Source organism: Oculina patagonica, chromosome 12 (genome assembly GCF_052425735.1).
Source record: "Oculina patagonica isolate OP01 chromosome 12, crgOcupat, whole genome shotgun sequence".
NCBI classification, from domain to species: Eukaryota; Metazoa; Cnidaria; class Anthozoa; order Scleractinia; family Oculinidae; genus Oculina; species Oculina patagonica.
Window position 1 is genome coordinate 11,409,101 of NC_135769.1, and position 10,234 is coordinate 11,419,334.

Below are 10,234 nucleotides of genomic sequence, written 5' to 3' on the forward strand. Positions count from 1 at the left end.
TACAAAATGAAAGGCTTATAACTCAACTGTTATCTAGAATTAGAACTAGCCATTTACCATGAACAAAGCTTGTTCATTGGTGAATTGATTCCATTAATAAGAAAATTGGGGAAATGTAACCGTTAAGAATAAAAAATTATAAAACCTCTAGTAAATTGGGCATTTCAGCGGATCAGCGTATTTAACAGCAAATAATTGGGAGAAACATGAAAGGGTTACGGTCGTTTATTATAAGCAGTTTTCATGTATTCTTTGCTTATTTTAAACAAATACATGATCTTTGCCAAAGATATGGCGATTTTTGAGCGTACGATCGTTTTTCCAAATTTTTATATCGGCAACTTTGTTGTCGAGATTATTCGCTGTTGTTATTCAATATTCGTTTCACAAGAACTTCTGTTGCTCGCATTTTCCAAATCACTGTTTAAGAAATTGCCCATTCCGTAACAGAGTCATCCTTAAGTTTTCTTTAAAAATTACTAGGAAAGCAAGAATGTCATAGAACGGTTTTATACTAGTGAAAATACCTGTCAGACATTACTTCAACTGTTCGTGTTATCTGGCTGTTTTTCACAAATATGCAAATTAAGGAATTCTTAAAGTGCCTATCTTTAACTATTTCACGCTTAAAGATTCCTCTAAATCTTTTCGCCTACCTTTTGGCCAAACGAAGTTTTGTGTCTCCAGGCAGAATGCGCGTTATCAGCAATGAAAGTCGAAGAGATACAGAAGCTCGAGTAAAATGAACATCGTTTTAGCTTGACGTGTATTTATAGATTGCGCTCCGATAATTAAGTTTATTCATTTGGGGATCAGATAAAAATCAATGAATGATCAGAGTTATTAAAGTCCATTTCTAAGCACGAGAGACACGGATATTTGTTTCAGAAATATTTATGCATAGAAATACCGGTTTATTATTGACTAAAACGGTTAAAAAATACTCGGCTTCTAGCGGTAAATCTGCATTTATAATAGCTGGAAGTTTGGGGTGTTTTTTTAGTGTTGTTGTGGGAAGGCGGGGGGGGGGGGAGGGGGGTGGAAGTGGTATCCTCTTTAGATCTCTGACACAGTGGTCTGAATGTTGAACAAAAGAGCTCATCTGTTATTAAGCAAAATGCGAGCTGATTTTGAAATAAACATGACTTTACGTTTGTGTCATCAGTAATTATCGTGTTCGAAGAAGGCGTGGCTTACTCGCGGCAAGAACAACGTAATAACAGTGAAGCTAACACATTTTCCTCATTGAATTGAAATGAATTTCGAATCAATTTTTTTAGGGCAAGTTAAAAGATACAAATTTTTTTCGTCCAGATTTTTAAAAAAAGAGAGCAGGTGAGAACTTGGCTGTTTTTGTTATCTCGGCCTTTTTTTTATTAAAGTCGAACCTCTCCGTAAGGACACCTCTCGTGATGCGTCATGACTTACATCACGTATGTCCTTATCCCCGACCTAGGCGAAGAAAGGGACTATGAGAGTACAGAGGCTTTCCGAAGAACTCAACGCAATATCCCCCCAAAGCTCGAACCGGGATTTAAAAATCTCAAAAAGGTGTTAATATGAATTGTAAATCCACTCATAGCGGTCTGGCCTTACTAAAACCTGCAGAGAGAAAAAGACAGTGGCCAGATAAATGAAAGCTGCTCGAGATTACGCTGTTGAGCAGATTCTGTAAAATTCCCCTTATAATCCTTTTCTCTCATAAGCCCTCCCAATTCAAGGCCCATATATTTCTTCCAAGTCAACTGTCAAAGTTTAAGGCCACTTTTTTCCTACCAGGTTGCACCCAAACCACGTTTAAAAAAAAATTGGCCTTTTAAAGTGCGTTTTAGTAAAGCCATACCTCTATGAGTGGATTTACTGCAATTCATACCAACACCGTTTTGAGAGTTTTTAATTTTATTAAATCTTGGTGACACTGCCCCTTTAATTCATTAATGTAATTTAAATCAGTTTATAAAAACGTATTTCAGAAAACAAGAAGTTTTTTTTAATTTCGCTTTATGCCAACGCACCCCCCGCACCCCACCCACGGATATAAGACCTACCACATTTAAAACCCCACATTTCGTACCAAACTGTACAACCCCAGGGCTTATACAAGCATATTTTTGCACTTTCTTACACGGTTGGGAAGCGTGATGGCCTAATAATGGTCACTGCGCTGGACTCTGGACCAAACAGTCCTGGATAGAGCTTTTGGGGGACAATGCGTTAAGTTCTTTGGAAAGCCTCTCGACTCCCATAGTCCCTTTCTTCACCCAGGTGTAAAAATGATTACCAGTCAATCTTTAGCTCTTCGGAAAGGGAGGTAACCCTGCGATGGAATAGCATCCCATCCGGGTGGAGTAAAAAATACTCGTAGTCGCTTCACGTTGCGGAAACCGGTATAAGCTCCGGCCTGATGGGCCACTAGGCTCGTAACCTGCCTATTGAGAGACCTGGCGGAGAACTACATAAATGGACCGGGCGGCCATAATTTTTTTATCGTGAATTGAGGCGGGGCGCTCCCACATTAAGGGGTGGCATGGCATGACGAAGGGTAATTGATAACCCATTCCCCGAACTGGGGGAATGGGTTATTGTTTTATCAACAACTTACGTTTCATTAATTTATATTTGACCGATGACTTCAACTTATCCCTAGGGGAGAGTGATAAATTGTAAAGTAAGCATTCAATTGGAAATATAGTTGAACCTCTCTAACACGGACACAGAAGGGACAGAGCAAAGTGTCCGTATTAGAGAATTGTTTGTATTATAGAGATCACCACTATGACGTCCATTTGAAGACTATTTGACTTTATTGACAGCTGGAAGTATTTAGTTACTCGAAATGTTCTGCAACGTAATGCTGCAGGTAAAAAAAATTAACACTTAACAAAAATCCGAAATGATCTAAGATGAATAAAGCGTTACGTTGTTGATTTTGGAATCATAAACAGAAATTCCATTACGAAAACAAAATGTCATCACCTGATCACCGAAGTGTCCGTAATAAAGAGGTTAAGTTATATGAATTTGGTCCTTGAGGCCGAGATTTAGTGTCCATTGTCCGAATAAGAGAGGTTCCGTATTATGGAGATTTTTTTAAAGAAAATATATGAGAATTTTGTCGGGGCATCGGAGGTTGTCCGTAATAGAGACGGCCGTATAAGAGGTGTCCAGATGGAGAGGTTCGACTGTAATAAAAAGTCCGAGATAACAAAAACAGCCAAGTACTCACCTGCTCTCTTTTTGTAAAAATCTGGACGAAAAACATGTGTTTCTTTTAACTTGTCCTAAAAACAATTGATTCGACATACATTTCAATTCAAAGAGGAAAATGTTACTGCGCTGTTCTTGCCGCGACTCAGCCACGCCTTCTTCGAACACGATAATTACTGATGACACAAACGTAAAGTCCTGTTCATTTCAAAATCAGCTCGCATTATGCTTAATAACAGATGAGCTCTTTTGTTCCAAATTCAGGCCACTGTGTAAAAGAACAAAAGAGGATACGGAGGCACCACTTCCAACCCCCCCCCCCCCCCCCCCTCAAAAAAACAACACCAAAAAACACCCCAAACTCCCAGCTATTATAAATGCAGATTTACCGCTGGAAGCCGAGTATTTTTTAACCGTTTCAGTCAATAATAAACCGGTATTTATATGCATAAATGCTTCTGAAACAAACTTCCGTGTCTCTCGTGCTTAAAATTGGACTTTAATAACTCTGATCATTCATTGATTATTTATCCGATCGCCAAATGAATAAACTTAATTAACGGAGCGCAATCTATAAATACACGTCAAGCTCAAACGATGTTCATTTCACAGCAGTTTGAATTTTACTCGAGCTTCTGTATCTCTTCGACTTTCATTGCTGATAACGAGCATTCTGCCTGGAGACACAAAACTTCGTTTGGCCAAAAGGTAGGCGAAAAGATTTAGAGGAATCTTTAAGCGTGAAATAGTTAAAGATAGGCACTTTAAGAATTCCTTTATTTGCATATTTGTGAAAACAGCCAGATACCACGAACAGTTGAAGTAATGTCTGACAGGTATTTTCACTAGTATAAAACCGTTCTATGACATTCTTGCTTTCCTGGCAATTTTTAACGAAAAATTAAGAATGACTCTGTTACGGAATGGGCAATTTTTTAAACAGTGATTTGGAAAATGCGAGCAACAGAAGTTCTTGTGAAACGAATATTGAATAACAACAGCGTATAATCTCGACAACAAAGTTGCCGATATAAAAATTTGGAAAAACGATCGTACGCTCAAAAATCGCCATATCTTTGGCAAAGATCATGTATTTGTTTAAGATAAGCAAAGAATACATGAAAACTGCTTATTATAAACGACTGTAACCCTTTCATGTTTCTCCCGATTATTTGCTGTTAAATGAGCTGATCCGCTGAAATGGCGCTGAAATGGCCAATTTACTAGAGGTTCTATATTTTTTAATTCTAGACTGTTACATTTCCCCAATTGTTTTATTAATGGAATCAATTCACCAATGAACAAGCCTAGTTCTAAATCGAGATAACAGTGGAGTTATTAGCCTTTCATTTTGTAGTAAATTTGAGGCTGTTCAAAACATCGTTAACATACCTTCGAACCTCTTGGCCGTTGATCATTCAAATTCAACATTTGCCGAATCTATTTTGATAAAAAAAAAGAAGAAAGAAGAAAGATAGTTCTTTATAACTGTACCAAAAATGATCGAGAAACTGTGACGGCAGGTTCAGTGTCGAAGTAACAAGAACACCTTCAATCCGCCATGTTGGCGGGCCATCACGGACGCTTCAAATCGGTGTTCTCGATATTTTTCAAAATAAAAAGAATTGAAACTTTTTAATATCCATTTGGTAGTTAGGACCCTAAAACAAGACTGCATGCCAAATTTCAGCGAAATCGGTGGGGTACGGTGTCCGCGAACTTTTAAATAAGCTCGAAAATTATGGAGTATTACACTTAAGCTCGCCTTCTAATCAATTAACACTATCTTTATTTATAGTTATTTTGGGTATATTTTAGATTTTCTAGAAGGTTCGGTACTAATTACCTAAACCTTAAAAGCCACTAAATCAAGATTTAATTTAAGTATCATTTTTTGCTATTAATCTTGCAAAACATCCTGTGACAGTGATTTCAACATGCCGATAGGATAAAGATAAAGTTTTAAAGTCTAAAATAGATGGCGGAGGGAAAATTTGGTCAAATTGTTCAAAATTTCAGTGTTGTACTCTTTATTAGAAAAATAATTTAAGTCGTTAATAAAAATAAAATAAATAAAATCGTTAAAACAACCTGAGATACTTTAAGAAGGGCTTTGCTGGAACCGGTAATGATAGATTACAGGCCGTAGTTGTCATAATTGTCAATCGTTGGGCGCCCACTACCTCTCGGATTAATTTATTGGTTCTTAAAACAATAGACAACAGGTGACAACAATACCCCTAGCCCTGAATAACAATAGAGGTAGTGTTAACAGCGGGCGAATGAAAATAGAGGTTCCAGAGAGGTAGTGTCTTAGCTTACTGCAATCGTTTGGCGTCCTTTCAGTGGCATGTTGAATTGACGTTTTCTCGCACTAATTTGTCCACGGATCTCGAACTGTTGTGTATCTGCCGGCATATTTTGTCTATATTCAACGATTAGGCTTTCTCTGCACGTATTTAAAAAATAATCGTTTACAGGCGTAAACGTAATTATCCACTCGATCCATGTAAGGCGCGGAACTAGTCAAAGAGGTCTGGACCTAGTACAATTCGTTACGTCATTCAATGACCTCAGTCGCATTCGTAATCTCACGTAAGCATTCAGTTCATGCTACTCCGTCCTGAACGCGAAAATGCATGTGAAAGTAGGAGTCCGTCAAGTTTTCGGTGGTCTGCTCTAATCCTGACTCAGGGATCAACATTTCGTGGAAAGGTCTCCAGGGTTGTTGGCGAGTGCCTAATTTGCAGCCAAGATATTGAGAAACTGGTGAGTAACTACATGATGAAAATATAGAAGGGGACTGTGGAGTTTTCGGTTTAACGGATTTGTTTGTTTTTGAAATCGCATTCTCGGTTTCTGAGCTTTAAAGTTTCGGTTTCTAAAGTTGCTGATATCCATTGCGGTTTTCGGTCCTAGTTTTCGGTTTCTATCTTTAGCACTGTTATGGTTCGTGAGGTTACATTTTTTTCTTTTACATCAGTCGCACCCGATTTCGTCTCGTGAACCACTTTTTTTCTTGTTTTTACCGCATTTTGACTTCATCTGTGATCCATATCTGAACAGACGTAAGGCAAAATGTTTGTTAAATATTGATTTCTCTATCACGGAGTAGGGTGGGGTTGGGTGTTGTTAAGCTAGTGAACTTGTTGTTTTGATCATCAGCGACATTTAGATCGGAGTACGAGTACGAAATTGAGTACCAGTAAGACGTTTTAAGCCATGTGCTGATATTTTTTATCACGTTTCACGCCAATTAATCTTGCGCCATTCATCGAAACAACTGAAAAGAGAAAGATGTCTTGGAATGAAACTGGATTGAAATTCGCAAGTCGTACTCATACTCAATCCCGTATTGATTGCTAATAGGCCCCAGTGTCGCTCTCATTAGCATTCTAGACTTCGTTTGTTATTTTAAGGGGTTTTCGGAATTGTTAATGAGAGCAGCTGGGAGCTTACGAGGGTCGCCGGGAGCGCACGAGTATTACCGAGACTCTGAGAGCGCACTAAGAGTCACCGAAAGCCCATAAGAGTCATGATAGTCAAAGAGTGCGCACGATAGTAACGAAGAGCGCATAAGAGTCGCGAGAGCACATGGGAGTCGCCGAGAGCATATGAGTTGCCGAGAGCGCATGACAGTCACCGAGAGCGTGCGAGAGTTTTCAGATCAAACGAAAGCGAAAGTTTGAACTCTATGCTTCTCTCATTCTTGTTTGGCTAAGGCTATATACTAGTTAAGTGTATATGTTGTGGTTCAATTTTTACCTTAGTGCAATTTGGTATTTTTCTTTGTTCTGGTGTGTGGTTCTGATAATGAATATAAGAACATTAAATTGTACAAAAGTGAAATTGTATCACAACATATACATAGACTGAGAATATGCTAAATCATAGCAACAGCGCTTACTAGATATCGCTTAGTGCTTTTAAACCAACAGACAATAACTTCGATCGCCAAGACATTGGAATGGCACAACCGGTACTTCTCCGCAGCTTTCCAAAAGTCAAGTTCAAAATGATGCCAATGACGTCACTGTAGTTTAACCAGGGCCAACAAAAATATAATAAAATATAATGTGAAAATTTATTTTGCGGAAATATTATTTTTGTTTCTTGTCAGCTTCGAATAGGTTTCCCTTCTAGAAATTTCTTGTTTTGACTTCTTCGTTTTCGATGTTTAGGATTCCGTTTCAATTCGATTCAAAACCATGTTACACGTAAAATTTTTGTTTCGTTTCCTCAGAAACGATACGGTATTGTTTTGGATTCGAGGTGGACTATTTACACACTGGAGGCTACTATCCAATCAGGAGAACGCTCGCAACCACAAAGTAAATAAGTTTGACCAAAGGCAATTGATTTTGTAAAAGCATGTTCTTCAAATATCGGAAAGATAGTCCTCAGCATGACCAAAAAATATCGAGATTCCTTAAGGTGGATTTCCACTGACGCGTAAATATTTACGTACGTAAAACGTGCGTAAAAAAAGATACGTAGGCAAATTTCCACTGTCGCGTAAAAAGTAATAAAAAGCGTTTCCTTTTTACGCGCGTTGAACGTGCGTAAATGCCCGCCATACTGAATTATCAAGTTGGTGAATAGAGTGCGTGATTGTCGGCCATATTGGAGAAGTATCGGCCATATTGGAGAAGTATCAAATATCTTGTTGTTTGACTCTTCCAACATGGCTGCCATGAAAACACTTTGTACCACACGCTAGAAAAAGAAATGCGTGAATATGAACAAGAGGCATTTTATAAATACTTCCGAAAGACACCATCAAGTAAAAGAAGATTTGAGGCGACCTTCCCGGATTCCCGGTTCAAAGCCTACGTGACCTGACGCCAGGCGTTTTCTTTCACTACTGCGTTCGTGCAATTTGGTTCTGTAGCCAGTTCTATAGATTATTTCTTGAAATGTTAAGACTTTCTCGATGAGAAGTGTGTTTACATCTGAATGTTTTCCCAAGTAAATCGATGGGCGATTTAAAAAAAAATGGTTTTCCACATGGTAAGTGGTGTCATGTGACGAAATCCAAAAGTATGATTGGGTAAATCGTTGCGTAACCGCAGACAGCCGCGAAAAAAGTTGAAATCGGTTCAACTTTTTTCAAAACCCCCAAAATCGCTACGTGCGTAAACGTGCGCGTCACGTGCGTAAATACCTGGAAAAAAACTTGACATTGGAAATTGGACAACGTAAATTCGACGCACGTAATCGCGCGCGCAAAATTTCATTTTACGTACGTTTATAATTTTTACGCGCGTTAACGTGCGTAAACAAAAACGCGACAGTGGAAATCCACCTTTACAAATACAAATATCCGACGACTGCAATGGTTTTAGGTTTGATTAAAGCGATGTATTGGAAAAAATTAGAGTAAGCTCTTTTAGCGTTTAATTGTAAAGTAAACATTCTAGCTATATTCTGAAACGGAAGAAAACTTCCACCAATCAGAGTGTTTGCAACGCAAACAAAAGCGTGATGACATGGCATATCTGCCGTGTTTGCTCGCACGGAAGGGCTAGCGTGCCCCGAAAACGGGCAAGTTGATTGAAGAGAAGGGCATATATGCAGGAGAGTTACAAAGTTTTTTCACTTAATGTAACAGATTAATGTATAAATGTGTATAGAAAAATTCACGGCATCTTCAACGTCATAAGCCGCGCGAATACACGCAAAATTGCGTGGGTTCTCGCGTGGACGTATCCGGAGTTGCGTGATCAGCCTGTCACGTGAATCGCGAAAACATTCGAGTCGGCACGAAAAGGTAAGAACGAAAAAGAAGACAGTCAAGTTCTGTTAGAACATCAAATTTCGTATGGACAGTTTCGTGTAGCAAGCTGTGCAACTGCCATGTCGAACAACATTTATTCCCTTGATGTAAAGCTCAAGATTAACTACCGCGACTGCTGGATAAGTTTTCTGAGATGAAATTAACAATATAAACATTCTTTGCATTACTCAAAGCCATCGCGGTCTGATTGAAACTCCACGGCATCGCCAAATATGCAAATCGTAATTATCAAGACTGTTACACTGACAACAGAAGCAACTTGGCTGTGTCTCATTCTGTGGAAAAAAATTTTAAATTTGCCAGAAGAGCTTCCAGCGCGGATCAAGACGAACGAGCAAAATAAAATCCAGTGACTAAATACTTCTGGATGTATTTAAATCCCGGTTAAAGATCTGTCTATGGTAGCCTTTTTACATTAATTTGCCCTTGTCGTTTATGTGTCGAAGTTAAGTGACCACACACATTTTTTTGGAAGAAATGGCTTCGAAACGGTGTTTTTGAGCTTATCTCTGTTCTTGTCGACTAGGGTTTTGGTTTGTCTAGAATTTGGCATTTATTTGATTTGAGCATGTGCCTTGAGCATGTGATCAATTTAGAGATCCAATTAGAGAAGTATGTACCTCAAGATTTATTATAATGTAATCAACGATTATATTGACAGGAACATATTATTTTCTGTAGTTTTGTTTATTTATAAAAAAGTGTTCTGCAGAAAAAATCGTTTCATTGGATGAGTAAAAAAGGTGAAGGCAAGCTCCCTTTATTTAACTTTATTTGGAGAGAAAGACAAATACTATTTCTATAAGGAGAAATATTAATGTGTTACTTGAACTCTACTAAACTGTAGCATGTCTGGGTTTATGCCTCCTTTACATAAAATGGACAATAGGCGTTAAATGGGGAGTTACTAATGAATATGAAGTTCTTTTTATTCTTCACTCGCGCATAAATTCAGCAAATTCAACATACACTAGGACCTCCAAATTAAAATAAAACCCAAACCCACCTCTCCTTAAACATTACGCTATTCTCACCCTTCCGTAATCTGGAAACGAAACACTATTTCTTTTTGAAATAGCTGCTTGTTTCGCTCAGTGAACAAGCGAAATAATGGAAAAAGGTGTAAATTAATGAATGTTTACCCGTTGTCAATACGTGACTGCGCTAGATAGCTTGCCGCACAACGAGAATGGGGATATAATGTTCACCAGTGACCTACGTATTAATCCC